This window comes from Pseudophryne corroboree, chromosome 7 (assembly GCF_028390025.1).
Source record: "Pseudophryne corroboree isolate aPseCor3 chromosome 7, aPseCor3.hap2, whole genome shotgun sequence".
In the NCBI taxonomy this organism is placed as follows: domain Eukaryota; kingdom Metazoa; phylum Chordata; class Amphibia; order Anura; family Myobatrachidae; genus Pseudophryne; species Pseudophryne corroboree.
Window position 1 is genome coordinate 468,081,697 of NC_086450.1, and position 14,767 is coordinate 468,096,463.

The 14,767-nt window shown below is 40.2% G+C and overlaps 2 pseudogenes; one reads left to right on the forward strand and one right to left on the reverse strand.

Annotated features, from left to right (window-relative positions):
* Positions 1–11,250: 11,250 nt before the first annotated feature.
* LOC134946279 (5S ribosomal RNA) lies at positions 11,251–11,369 on the reverse strand (annotated as a pseudogene).
* Positions 11,370–12,526: 1,157 nt separating this feature from the next.
* LOC134946597 (5S ribosomal RNA) lies at positions 12,527–12,644 on the forward strand (annotated as a pseudogene).
* The last annotated feature ends 2,123 nt before the right edge of the window (positions 12,645–14,767 follow it).

Below are 14,767 nucleotides of genomic sequence, written 5' to 3' on the forward strand. Positions count from 1 at the left end.
TGGTTGGTATGGGCAATATGCCATCTTAAATACAAAAGGACACTTTGAAGACTTTGCCCAATGTTTGGCTTATGGTAAAGTGTGTGTGTAAGTATGTGACATTTTTGTGTTGTGTTTTTAAACTTACCAGGCAGGTGTGGTGAATGTGGTGACAATGGCTGTGGACTGTCGAGGAGTTGCATTGGTGGGGCGGCTGAGACCTCCGACATGCGTCGACGTGGTGGTGAGATGTGTACTGTCAGGGAACCCAGACTGTGTTTCCATGGTGGCAGCACGTGTGTGGATGGGCCTAAAAAAAACACATTTAGTATTGTTTCCAAAATGATGTGAAAACACACCCTATGCTAATGTACTTACCAGCATCATCAGCATCCTCAGCTTCAGTAGGAGTGGAGACTGGGCCAGAGGCTGATTTTGACTTTTTCAAAACTGCAAATGTGTTTAAATAAAAAAAAAAACATATATGTTTCCACTCATGAATTACATAATCATGTATATCTGAATTAATATCAAATTTGCATTTTTAAAATACATTACCAAAACTGTGCACAATCTATCTAAACCATTACAACACACACTGCAACTAACTATATATTCACCAAAAATAACATCTCTTGCATATGAAATCATACAATGCAGATGAAAAGACACTATGGCGGTTTTACATTTTAGCCACAATATCCCCCCCCTAAAAAAAAATGGTGTGCATGATCCAAATACATTAAACATGAAAACTAATTCGCAGTTTCACTACAACAAACTTAAAAAAGACAAACCCCCCCAAGAAAAGGGTTGTCACCATACACAATGGCAAATTGACTACTATAAAACATGTTTCCTTATTAATGACCAATACAGTATATTATATTTATCAAAAAACACAAAGCATACAAATGTACAAAACAACAATAGAGCATCATAATAACGTTTAAAAAAAAACCATAACTTACCAGCCTGTTTCGGCCGATCAGAGTCTCGGACATAAGTTCCCCTCACTACTTCCGGTGGTATCAGGTTCTGCAGGGGCTCCTCATATTCCAAATAAGAGGCCACAAAAGGATGGCCACCTCCTGTTTGGTGTGCAGACTCGGCCTCCTTGCCCATTTTGGCTTTCACACACCGCTTAGTATCATATAACCTCTTTCTGCATGTGTCCTCGGTTTGCTTCACCAAGCCCTCACTTTTAACAGCATCAACCTCCTTCTTCCAGATGCCAGATTTCTTACAGCCCAAAAAGCTGCCGATGGTACCTCATAATCACCCGCACTAGGACCACATTTTCTGCAAAAGTAAACTTGACACTGCGACCTGACTTGGTCCTGGTGTGTGGCTGCAAAGCCACATCACTTTCTCTAGAGGACTCAGGCACATACTCTGCCACCTCCTCTCCCTCCTCACTAACCTCCTCCACATCACATACCTCACTAACGTCCTCCACCTCACCTCATTCACTAACCTCCTTCACCTCACTAAGAGACACTGCCAGAGAGAGAGAGACAGTATCAGGGAAAGAGAGAGGTAGAGAAAGACAGTGAGAGAGTGAGTCTGTGTCAGGTAGAGAGAGCGAGAGAGACAGTGTCTGAGAAAGAGGTAGAGAGTGTCAAGGAGAGAGGCAGTCTGAGAGTCAGGAAGAAAGAGATGGAGAGAGACACAGTGTTAGAGAGAGAGAGAGAGAGAGAGAGACAGAGTCAGGTAGGGAGAGATACTATCAGAAGGAGAGGCAGTGTCAGAGAAAGAGAGTGTCAGGGAGAGAGAGTCAGAATATGAGGGAGAGAGAGAGACAGTATCCAAGAGAGAGGGAGAGACAGTGTCCGAGATAGAGAGAGAATGTCAAGAAAAGAGAGAGTCTGAGTGTCAGGAAAACAAAGATGGAGAGAAAGACAGTGTCAGGGAGAGACAGAGAGGAGCAAGAGAGAGGGAGGGAAAGGGAGCAGGAGATACACTACTTGACTCCAGCAGAGGTCTCTTCCACTTCATGGCATTAGGCCACACCCCCTTAATACCCACAAATCGCAGCACTACTCTGATACGCTGTTGGGACTCTGAGTAGGCCAGGTGAAGCCCCCCTTTTTATCCCCTCTGCGCTGCTGCAGCCTGGGGGGAGTGGTGAGAGGGATGGGTGGTTGTTATCGGTGGCAGTCATTCTTCAGGGTGCAAAGAGAGCTGTGAGCCCTGGAAGCACCATAGCAGCTGCACCCTATGCACCCTTGGTAGTTACACCACTGCTGGTATAGGAAGTCTGTCTTTTCTAGCTTTTTATTGTACAAGGGCCATAACTAGATGTGTGTGGAGTGTGCCACCGTACATGGCTATGCAGGGTAGGGGGCGCTGTTGGCAGCACTTGTCAATTATCTATTTTAATTACTTTCACTTGCAGATTCCCTCTTTTTAAAGCCTAGCATCTCCCCTGTCTCCTACTCCCACCCCTTCTGTCACTAATTCCTACACAGCATTCATGGACTTGACTTTGTTGTTCAGTCGCACTGTCCTTTATTACATTTCGAGGTACTGATGTGCCCGGGATTCAAAGCTATTGGTAGATATTTACTAAGCTCCCGTTTTCATTCTAAAAAATGTTTTCTAAGTGTCATCTCGGGAATTTACTAAACTCAATTCTCGGCAGTGTTTGGTCGATTCGTATCGACTACACAAATACGATTGAATAGACCATCGGTCAAACGCACCTGTAATTTAATACAACACTGTAATTTACCAAGGATTCATATTTGTAAACTTGAATGGGAAACCTTAATTGCAGCAGCAAAAAAACTTGATTAGTAAAAAAATTGTGTTTTCAAATACATGCTTTTGGCTGGTGTGTTTACATGTGTTTCAACTTATCCATTCATCACACCAGAATTTGGGTACTTTTAAAAGTCACAAATCAAACTCAGAAATGACTTCTGTAAGTACTGTATATTTGTGTCACTATGTATTTTCTGAGGTGTTGTTTTTTAATTAAAAAACATACTGTATACAGTATATTGACTAACTGACATTGCATTTGGTAAATACAATTGCTGCATGTGTATTATAATTTTTTTGGACAACATTTAATATTATGTGTGTTGGGAATGTATGAATAATGTAGAGAACCAACAAATACGCAAAAAAAACATTTATTATTGTGTTTGGTTTTGTAAACCCAGCATGTTTTTTTGTGGCAAACCACATAATAAGAGAACATGCAATTTACTCTGTTGTTTGTATTTATCTTGGCAAGAAACAACATAATGATGCAGCAAATCCACATAATAAGAAAAAATGACATTGACAAAATTTAAAAACATAGCATTGTAATCATGGTAAGACATGGCCTTGTCTTAATAAGTCACCATGGTTTTGTACTAAAGCGTAAATATTAGAGATGAGCGGGTTCGGTTTCTCTGAAACCGAACCCGCACGAACTTCATGTTTTTTTCACGGGTCCGAGCAGACTCGGATCCTCCCGCCTTGCTCGGTTAACCCGAGCGCGCCCGAACGTCATCATGACGCTGTCGGATTCTCGCGAGACTCGGATTCTATATAAGGAGCCGCGCGTCGCCGCCATTTTCACACGTGCATTGAGATTGATAGGGAGAGGACGTGGCTGGCGTCCTCTCCATTAGAAATTAGATTAGAAGAGAGAGAGAGATTGTGCAGAGTCAGACAGAGTTTACCACAGTGACCAGTGCAGTTGTTGTTAGTTAACTTTTATTTATTTTAATATAATATATCCGTTCTCTGCTATATCCGTTCTCTGCCTGAAAAAAAACGATACACAGCAGCAGCCAGTCACACAGTGTGACTCAGTCTGTGTGCACTCAGCTCAGCCCAGTGTGCTGCACATCAATGTATAAAAGGCAAAGCTTATAATAATTGTGGGGGAGACTGGGGAGCACTGCAGGTTGTTATAGCAGGAGCCCCCAGGAGTACATAATATTATATTAATTTAAAATTAAACAGTGCACACTTTTGCTGCAGGAGTGCCACTGCCAGTGTGACTAGTGGTGACCAGTGCCTGACCACCAGTATAGTAGTATATTGTTGTATGTATTGTATACTATCTCTTTATCAACCAGTCTATATTAGCAGCAGACACAGTACAGTGCGGTAGTTCACGGCTGTGGCTACCTCTGTGTCGGCAGTCGGAACTCGGCAGGCAGTCCGTCCATCCATAATTGTATTACAATATATACCACCTAACCGTGGTATTTTTTTTTTTCTTTCTTTATACCGTCGTCATAGTGTCATACTAGTTGTTACGAGTATACTACTATCTCTTTATCAACCAGTGTACAGTGCGGTAGTTCACGGCTGTGGCTACCTCTGTGTCGGCAGTCGGCAGGCAGTCCGTCCATCCATAATTGTATTATTATTATTATAATATATACCACCTAACCGTGGTTTTTTTTTCATTCTTTATACCGTCATAGTGTCATACTAGTTGTTACGAGTATACTACTATCTCTTTATCAACCAGTGTACAGTGCGGTAGTTCACGGCTGTGGCTACCTCTGTGTCGGCAGTCGGCAGGCAGTCCGTCCATCCATAATTGTATTATTATTATAATATATACCACCTAACCGTGGTTTTTTTTTTCATTCTTTATACCGTCGTCATAGTGTCATACTAGTTGTTACGAGTATACTACTATCTCTTTATCAACCAGTGTACAGTGCGGTAGTTCACGGCTGTGGCTACCTCTGTGTCGGCAGTCGGCAGGCAGTCCGTCCATCCATAATTGTATTATTATTATAATATATACCACCTAACCGTGGTTTTTTTTTCATTCTTTATACCGTCGTCATAGTGTCATACTAGTTGTTACGAGTATACTACTATCTCTTTATCAACCAGTGTACAGTGCGGTAGTTCACGGCTGTGGCTACCTCTGTGTCGGCAGTCGGCAGGCAGTCCGTCCATCCATAATTGTATTATTATTATAATATATACCACCTAACCGTGGTTTTTTTTTCATTCTTTATACCGTCGTCATAGTGTCATACTAGTTGTTACGAGTATACTACTATCTCTTTATCAACCAGTGTACAGTGCGGTAGTTCACGGCTGTGGCTACCTCTGTGTCGGCAGTCGGCAGGCAGTCCGTCCATCCATAATTGTATTATTATTATAATATATACCACCTAACCGTGGTTTTTTTTTCATTCTTTATACCGTCGTCATAGTGTCATACTAGTTGTTACGAGTATACTACTATCTCTTTATCAACCAGTGTACAGTGCGGTAGTTCACGGCTGTGGCTACCTCTGTGTCGGCAGTCGGCAGGCAGTCCGTCCATCCATAATTGTATTATTATTATAATATATACCACCTAACCGTGGTTTTTTTTTCATTCTTTATACCGTCGTCATAGTGTCATACTAGTTGTTACGAGTATACTACTATCTCTTTATCAACCAGTGTACAGTGCGGTAGTTCACGGCTGTGGCTACCTCTGTGTCGGCAGTCGGCAGGCAGTCCGTCCATCCATAATTGTATTATTATTATAATATATACCACCTAACCGTGGTTTTTTTTTCATTCTTTATACCGTCGTCATAGTGTCATACTAGTTGTTACGAGTATACTACTATCTCTTTATCAACCAGTGTACAGTGCGGTAGTTCACGGCTGTGGCTACCTCTGTGTCGGCAGTCGGCAGGCAGTCCGTCCATCCATAATTGTATTATTATTATAATATATACCACCTAACCGTGGTTTTTTTTTCATTCTTTATACCGTCGTCATAGTGTCATACTAGTTGTTACGAGTATACTACTATCTCTTTATCAACCAGTGTACAGTGCGGTAGTTCACGGCTGTGGCTACCTCTGTGTCGGAACTCGGCAGGCAGTCCGTCCATCCATAATTGTATTATATACCACCTAACCGTGGTTTTTTTATACCACCTAACCGTGGCAGTCCGTCCATAATTGTATACTAGTATCCAATCCATCCATCTCCATTGTTTACCTGAGGTGCCTTTTAGTTCTGCCTATAAAATATGGAGAACAAAAAAGTTGAGGTTCCAAAATTAGGGAAAGATCAAGATCCACTTCCACCTCGTGCTGAAGCTGCTGCCACTAGTCATGGCCGAGACGATGAAATGCCAGCAACGTCGTCTGCCAAGGCCGATGCCCAATGTCATAGTACAGAGCATGTCAAATCCAAAACACCAAATATCAGAAAAAAAAGGACTCCAAAACCTAAAATAAAATTGTCGGAGGAGAAGCGTAAACTTGCCAATATGCCATTTACCACACGGAGTGGCAAGGAACGGCTGAGGCCCTGGCCTATGTTCATGGCTAGTGGTTCAGCTTCACATGAGGATGGAAGCACTCAGCCTCTCGCTAGAAAAATGAAAAGACTCAAGCTGGCAAAAGCAGCACAGCAAAGAACTGTGCATTCTTCGAAATCCCAAATCCGAATTCCGAGCCCACCCGCTGGCGGTGATGCAGGGCAGTCTGGAGCGACTGCTGATGCTGACATCTGGTCCGGACTGAAGGACCTGACAACCATTACGGACATGTCGTCTACTGTCACTGCATATGATTCTCTCACCATTGATAGAATGGTGGAGGATTATATGAGTGACCGCATCCAAGTAGGCACGTCACACAGTCCGTACTTATACTGGCAGGAAAAAGAGGCAATTTGGAGGCCCTTGCACAAACTGGCTTTATTCTACCTAAGTTGCCCTCCCACAAGTGTGTACTCCGAAAGAGTGTTTAGTGCCGCCGCTCACCTTGTCAGCAATCGGCGTACGAGGTTACATCCAGAAAATGTGGAGAAGATGATGTTCATTAAAATGAATTATAATCAATTCCTCCGCGGAGACATTGACCAGCAGCAATTGCCTCCACAAAGTACACAGGGAGCTGACATGGTGGATTCCAGTGGGGACGAATTGATAATCTGTGAGGAGGGGGATGTACACGGTGATATATCGGAGGATGATGATGAGGTGGACATCTTGCCTCTGTAGAGCCAGTTTGTGCAAGGAGAGATTAATTGCTTCTTTTTTGGTGGGGGTCCAAACCAACCCGTCATTTCAGTCACAGTCGTGTGGCAGACCCTGTCACTGAAATGATGGGTTGGTTAAAGTGTGCATGTCCTGTTTTGTTTATACAACATAAGGGTGGGTGGGAAGGGCCCAAGGACAATTCCATCTTGCACCTCTTTTTTCTTTTCTTTTTCTTTGCGTCATGTGCTGTTTGGGGAGGGTTTTTTGGAAGGGACATCCTGCGTGACACTGCAGTGCCACTCCTAGATGGGCCCGGTGTTTGTGTCGGCCACTAGGGTCGCTTATCTTTCTCACACAGTCAGCTACCTCATTGCGCCTCTTTTTTTCTTTGCATCATGTGCTGTTTGGGGAGGGTTTTTTGGAAGGGACATCCTGCGTGACACTGCAGTGCCACTCCTAGATGGGCCCGGTGTTTGTGTCGGCCACTAGGGTCGCTTATCTTTCTCACACAGTCAGCTACCTCATTGCGCCTCTTTTTTTCTTTGCGTCATGTGCTGTTTGGGGAGGGTTTTTTGGAAGGGACATCCTGCGTGACACTGCAGTGCCACTCCTAGATGGGCCAGGTGTTTGTGTCGGCCACTAGGGTCGCTAATCTTACTCACACAGCTACCTCATTGCGCCTCTTTTTTTCTTTGCGTCATGTGCTGTTTGGGGAGGGTTTTTTGGAAGGGACATCCTGCGTGACACTGCAGTGCCACTCCTAGATGGGCCCGGTGTTTGTGTCGGCCACTAGGGTCGCTTATCTTTCTCACACAGTCAGCTACCTCATTGCGCCTCTTTTTTTCTTTGCGTCATGTGCTGTTTGGGGAGGGTTTTTTGGAAGGGACATCCTGCGTGACACTGCAGTGCCACTCCTAGATGGGCCCGGTGTTTGTGTCGGCCACTAGGGTCGCTAATCTTACTCACACAGCTACCTCATTGCGCCTCTTTTTTTCTTTGCGTCATGTGCTGTTTGGGGAGGGTTTTTTGGAAGGGACATCCTGCGTGACACTGCAGTGCCACTCCTAGATGGGCCCGGTGTTTGTGTCGGCCACTAGGGTCGCTGAGCTTAGTCATCCAGCGACCTCGGTGCAAATTTTAGGACTAAAAATAATATTGTGAGGTGTAAGGTGTTCAGAATAGACTGAAAATGAGTGTTAATTATGGTTATTGAGGTTAATAATACTATGGGATCAAAATGACCCCCAAATTCAATGTTTTAAGATGTTTTTTAGGGTTTTTTGAAAAAACCACCCGAATCCAAAACACACCCGAATCCGACAAAAAAAATTCGGTGAGGTTTTGCCAAAACGCGGTCGAACCCAAAACACGGCCGCGGAACCGAACCCAAAACCAAAACACAAAACCCGAAAAATTTCAGGCGCTCATCTCTAGTAAATATGGCATTGTTGTATAGAAAAAACATGGCATTGACTTAATGATTGTTGTTATTGTAATAAACATTAACTTTGGCCTTGTAATAATGAGTTCTGGGCATACTGTAAAGAAGAGTAATTATGACCTTCTAATAATGAATTCAGATCATACTGTAAAGAAGATTCATTTTGGCCTTGTACTAATGAGTTCTGATCATACTGTAAAGAAGAGTAATTTTGACATTTGGTCATACTGTAAAGAGGAGTTATTATGGCATTTGAATAATGATAATTGGTCATACTGTAAAGAAGAGTAATTATGACATTCGAATAATGATAATTGGTCATACTGAAAAGAAGTGTAAATATTGCATTGGAATAATAAGTACAGATGCCAAATTATCTGTCCTTGACAGAGTAAAACTTGAAATGCTTTTGTTTTTCTAACAGAAAGTTCTCCCACAAAACACTTTCTTTTTTTGCCTCCTTTTGAGGAAGCTGTGCCTTTTCCAGTGATGTCTGGCCATGTACGGGTGGAGCGCCTTGGTGGGGAGGTAACTGATGAAATTATTGGAGTTGGTGTTCCTGAGCTGTTACTTGGTTGTTCAGCTTGTTGTGTTGTGAGGTGCTGGCTCAGGTTACTCAGTGTAGCATTGAGGTCTCTAGTTGCTGCAGTGTGACTCTCCATAATGCGGCTGATGCTCTGGAGTAAAATTTGGTTGCTATCCAAAATGTGGAGGTAGTTTTGGTGTTGTCTCTTGTTCATACATGATTCTCTGTAATGTCACCATCATATGTGTGCCTGCTTGCATTAATTCAAGTGTAATAGCAATTCTAATGACTTAAACATTTTCTCTGCTTATATTGCGACTAATTCTGGGTAGATGATGTGCCAGACTTCCTATAAATTGAGTTTGTCCACGCAGATAATCCAGGTTATTGGCCTGCTGTGTGGTCCAAGTGCACCAAAAAACTTGATCCTGTGTCCGGACTTGTGGTGATGGTGGACTGATTTGTGGTGCAGGTGTGGTTTGTCTTTGTGGCGTACTCACATGTGGTGGTGGTGTTATGTATGGATCGATTGCCTCTAAATTCAAAACAAATGTATCCTCCATTTGTGAGTCATGCTGGGTGTACTGCTGATTGTTATCCTGATTTGTTGGGTCTGTAATGAAAAAGCATTTATGTTTATTTTTTCTTTAAATGTTATAATGCACAGGTTCTCAAACTCGGTCCTCAGGACACCACACAGTGCATGTTTTGCAGGTAACTCAGCAGGTGCGCAGGTGTATTAATTACTCACTGACACATTGTAAAAGGTCCACAGGTGGAGCAAATTATTTAACTTGTGATTCTGTGAGGAGACCTGCAAAACATGCACCATGTGGGGTCCTGAGGACCGAGTTTGAGAACCTATGTTATAATGTATGTTTCACCAAATAAAGACAGAATACATTTTAATGATGATTATAAGGACAGACAATCATAAAGAATGACATTTACATGATGGGTATGCCTCTTTAGTATATTAAATGTCATGCTTTATAATGTTTTAACAAGCATAACATTTTACACAAATACAAAACCTAACACCAGTGTTTAAGGTTCCTTTACATGGGTGTGTTGATAACCAATTAGACACATATTTTTTTGTGGTAATGTTCCAACATTAATAAAAAAAATACACACCATCACCACATCCAGAATTTTGGAAGTGTACTCTTTGTAAAGATAGGCCTTGTGTTTTGGGTACAACCCATATAGGTTAATATGTTATTCTATGGCTGTGGTCCCCACCCACAAATTTTTAACACACCAGTGAGTCAATAATAGTTTTTGTTACATTGTTTGTTGTTGCTTTTCCGGCATATGTATGCTACTCGCTGGTATCCTTACAGCCTGCATAATCCATATTTGCCCTGTGTAAGTATGTGTCCTAAAGTTGTTGTTTTTTTGTGCTCATCAGGCAGCTATGGGAATGTGGTGATCTTGACAGAGGGCTATCCAATAGTTGGAGTGGTGGCCTTGATGACACATCGGAAATGCGCCATTGTGATGGTGAAACGTGTGGCCTGGTGTGCACATCTGGCTGTGTTTCTTGTTGCGCATGTGTCTTGACCTGGTCAAAACATCTGGATGCCACTATCTGGGAGGAGAACCTTGTGGGGATGGTCCTAAACAAAATATATATATATATATATATATATATATATATCTATCATGCAAGACATTTGCTTACTTTACATGGGGACAGGTCGCACTGTTGTGGTCATTTTGGTCACTGGAAAATAATATGGGACATGTGTTTAAATTCTTAAAGTTGCCATGGTATTATTTATGATGGGGGTGGTTTTGCAAAGAAGCCAAAAAAAGGGCTGTTTGATATGTCTCCCTGGGGCACACTTTTTAAATTAATTTAATGACAATATTGTGAAACAATGGAATGTATATAAAGCATTAAGACGTAACTTTTATTTGATTATTCAGACGACCAAGTTTAATTAATTATATGAAGAAGAAAAAAACCTTGCTGTGTAAGACAGCGAAGTGGGTTAAAACAAGTATTAAATAGTATATGGAAGACGATATAGTAATAATATGTCACTCGCTTATTGAAAGTAGGTGACAGGAAATTTGTCTGTACACCCTCTGGATTCTAGGCGAGTATTATTGTTAGACATATGTCCACTGCGAAAAATGAAAAGTTCTCGTTATCTCTAGGAATTTGTGATTGAAAATACTATACGTTTTTCATATAAGAGATACAAGAAAAAGAAACCGGCAATTTAGTTACCGGACTCCTTTTGAAATAATCAACTGTGCTGCGTGTTCTGCAGTGTTAGTTGATGAGTGGGTTCTGCTGGTCAATGAAAGGTATATACTTTGATGGGACTACAGTACCCAGTATTCCCAGAGGGTCACCCTTTCTGGTACTGACCGGGCCCAATGCTGCTTGGCTTCCAAGATCAGACGAGATCGGGCAGATCCAGCATGGTATGACTGTAGACGGTGTGGTAAACACCTCTCAGCATATAAAATGGATGGTATTTGAGACAAAATATAATTCCATAAAGAGAAGGATAAAGATTGATTTGACACTCGCCAATTAGTATTTGGCCAATTATTGGCCCAAGGAAGACCAAAAGGTGAAGGAGATATTCACTGGTGAAATCATCAATGTTACAATTGTAATAGAGAGCACAAATTATATATATGTGTAAAGAAAAATGTATATATAATAAGAATAATAATAAAGATGAATATAAAAATAATAAATATAATGAAAATAAAAATAATAATAAGAATAAAATAGAAATAAAAATTAATTAATATAGAAGTAAATATTGAAATAAAAATAATAATAAAAATAAATAAAAATGAAAATAAAAATAATAATAAAAAAATAAAAAATAAATATAAATATAAAAATAATAATAATAAAAATAAAAATAAAAATAAAAATAAATAATAAAAATAAAAATAAAATTAATAAAATACTTGGATGGAATAAATTTAAATATACTTTTTTTAAATATAATAAAAATAATAATAAATATAAAAATTGTGTTATGTATACTAGCCACAGAGCCGCCCAGACACCTTCTCTGCAACAATGTACGTCAAAGCGTTCAAATGTATGAACAGTTAGCTGCCTCTGCAGCCTGAGCAGTATAAATTTAGGGTGTTGTTACATAACTACATAAAGCAACATCCTCCTCATATCGAGCAATTTAGTGGAAATTCTTTATACATTGTGTCACAGAGAAACTAGGTACTGCCTGGACAGTTCCTGTTCATCCTGATATAAGATTCAGCTTATGTTATTTCACATGATTGATTATCAGCACTTCATTAAATCATTTAACCCATGTCATACTGGTATTTCTAATAGAATTTCATCAAATTATTTAACCATTGTCATGCCATTAATTTAATTGCCTCATTTAATTTATTTGAGGCGACTCCGGCATGTGCTCTCTATTACAATTGTAACATTGATGATTTCACCAGTGAATATCTCCTTCACCTTTTGGTCTTCCTTGGGCCAATAATTGGCCAAATACTAATTGGCGAGTGTCAAATCAATCTTTATCCTTCTCTTTATGGAATTATATTTTGTCTCAAATACCATCCATTTTATATGCTGAGAGGTGTTTACCACACCGTCTACAGTCATACCATGCTGGATCTGCCCGATCTCGTCTGATCTTGGAAGCCAAGCAGCATTGGGCCGGTCAGTACCAGAAAGGGTGACCCTCTGGGAATACTGGGTACTGTAGTCCCATCAAAGTATATACCTTTCATTGACCAGCAGAACCCACTCATCAACTAACACTGCAGAACACGCAGCACAGTTGATTATTTCAAAAGGAGTCCGGTAACTAAATTGCCGGTTTCTTTTTCTTGTATCTCTTATATGAAAAACGTATAGTATTTTCAATCACAAATTCCTAGAGATAACGAGAACTTTTCATTTTTCGCAGTGGACATATGTCTAACAATAATACTCGCCTAGAATCCAGAGGGTGTACAGACAAATTTCCTGTCACCTACTTTCAATAAGCGAGTGACATATTATTACTATATCGTCTTCCATATACTATTTAATACTTGTTTTAACCCACTTCGCTGTCTTACACAGCAAGGTTTTTTTTTTTTCATATAATTAATTAAACTTGGTCATCTGAATAATCAAATAAAAGTTACGTCTTAATGCTTTATATACATTCCATTGTTTCACAATATTGTCATTAAATTAATTTAAAAAGTGTGCCCCAGGGAGACATATCAAACAGCCCTTTTTTTTGCTTCTTTGCAAAACCACCCCCATCAACTCTTTCTGCTACAAATGTCCGGGAGCACCACCAACCGTTGTTCTGCCCTAAAAGCCCTTTGAGGCGAAATTGGCAGCTTTATGTTGGTCTAAATTGTAATTGGAATTTCCATCAGTACTATCATATATTTCTTATCAGATAATATACAGTCTGTTCCAGTGCAGATCTCAAAAAAACCCACCCAATATGGTATTATTTATGCATAATATGTGTTCTGGTTTCAATACATACACACATTGTTAAAATGTTAAAACAGCCATCCCTTTGTTTAAGTGTTTTTTTTTTTACTTTATGACAAACCAAAATAATGAAAAATGCACACATAATTGAACAATGTTCTTAGTTTGTTGGGCAAACTACACAATAACAACCTCTAAATTAAGCAACTACTCATTTGCTGAATAAACAATACACAACACTACAAATTACAATAATGAAGACAAATAATGGAGTGGCACACATTTTGATGGCTTAATGTAAGAAATCAGTATGAAGAACAAATTCAATTTTCCCCAAGCAATATGATCCAACAAAATACTTAACAAGACCATAATAAAATGTCCACTACAAACTACTGGTTGTAGAACTACAAACAAAGTGAAAAGACATTTGACATAAACAACAACAAGTACATAGGTGAATTTATTAACTTCTCCTAAACATCAAACAAAGCAAAAAATATTTGCCACACATCCATTGATCCAAAAATTACTTAAAAAACCAACAAGAGTAAGGTGCTCAGGCTCATGACCCAGACAAATAAGTCTACAGTATTCCAATATATGCATTACGCCACAATACATTACTGCACTAATGTGTATAAACTTATTAAGGACCAATTTTGATCATTAAAAAAAAAATAGATTTACTAAAAAAACCACACAACATCAACGAGGCACATATGCATAATGGTATTTGCAGCATTTGGGAACAAAACAAAACATGAGGACATAAATACACATAAAAACACACATTTAACAATTTCAAACATTTCCCCCCAAAAAAAACACTCACCCTTCACAACTTCTGGAGGCATTAGGTTCCTCATGGGTTCCTCATACTCCAGATATGTAGCGATGATGGATGACCACCACCTGTCTGTCGAGCCGACGTAGCCTCCTTTGCAATTTTATCCTTGACACGCTGCTTGATGTCATAAAAGCGCTTGTGGCACGTGTCCTCTGTCCGCTTGATAAAACCCTCACTATTCACAGCTGCCACAACTTTGGACCACAAGACAGCTGATGATGATATTTCATAAGCTCACACACCAAAGCCACATTCTTAGCATATTTTTACAGTTTACATATTTTTTTTACAGGTACCCTATTGGATTCTACATGGACAGTTGGACGTGAATGGTGGTGTGGGATGTAGATAAGTGTATGAGTGTGTAAGTGTGTTTTATTAAAACTTTATTGTCACGGTGCGTTGTGTTTTTTGGGGGGTATTTCTTTTGTTGTGGAACTACAGATATCAGTTGGACCGTTAATTCCCCACAGGCTGGTACTTATGGTTCTCCAAGTACCAGCATGTGGGAGAGGCTTGCTGATACTTGTAGTTCCACAGCA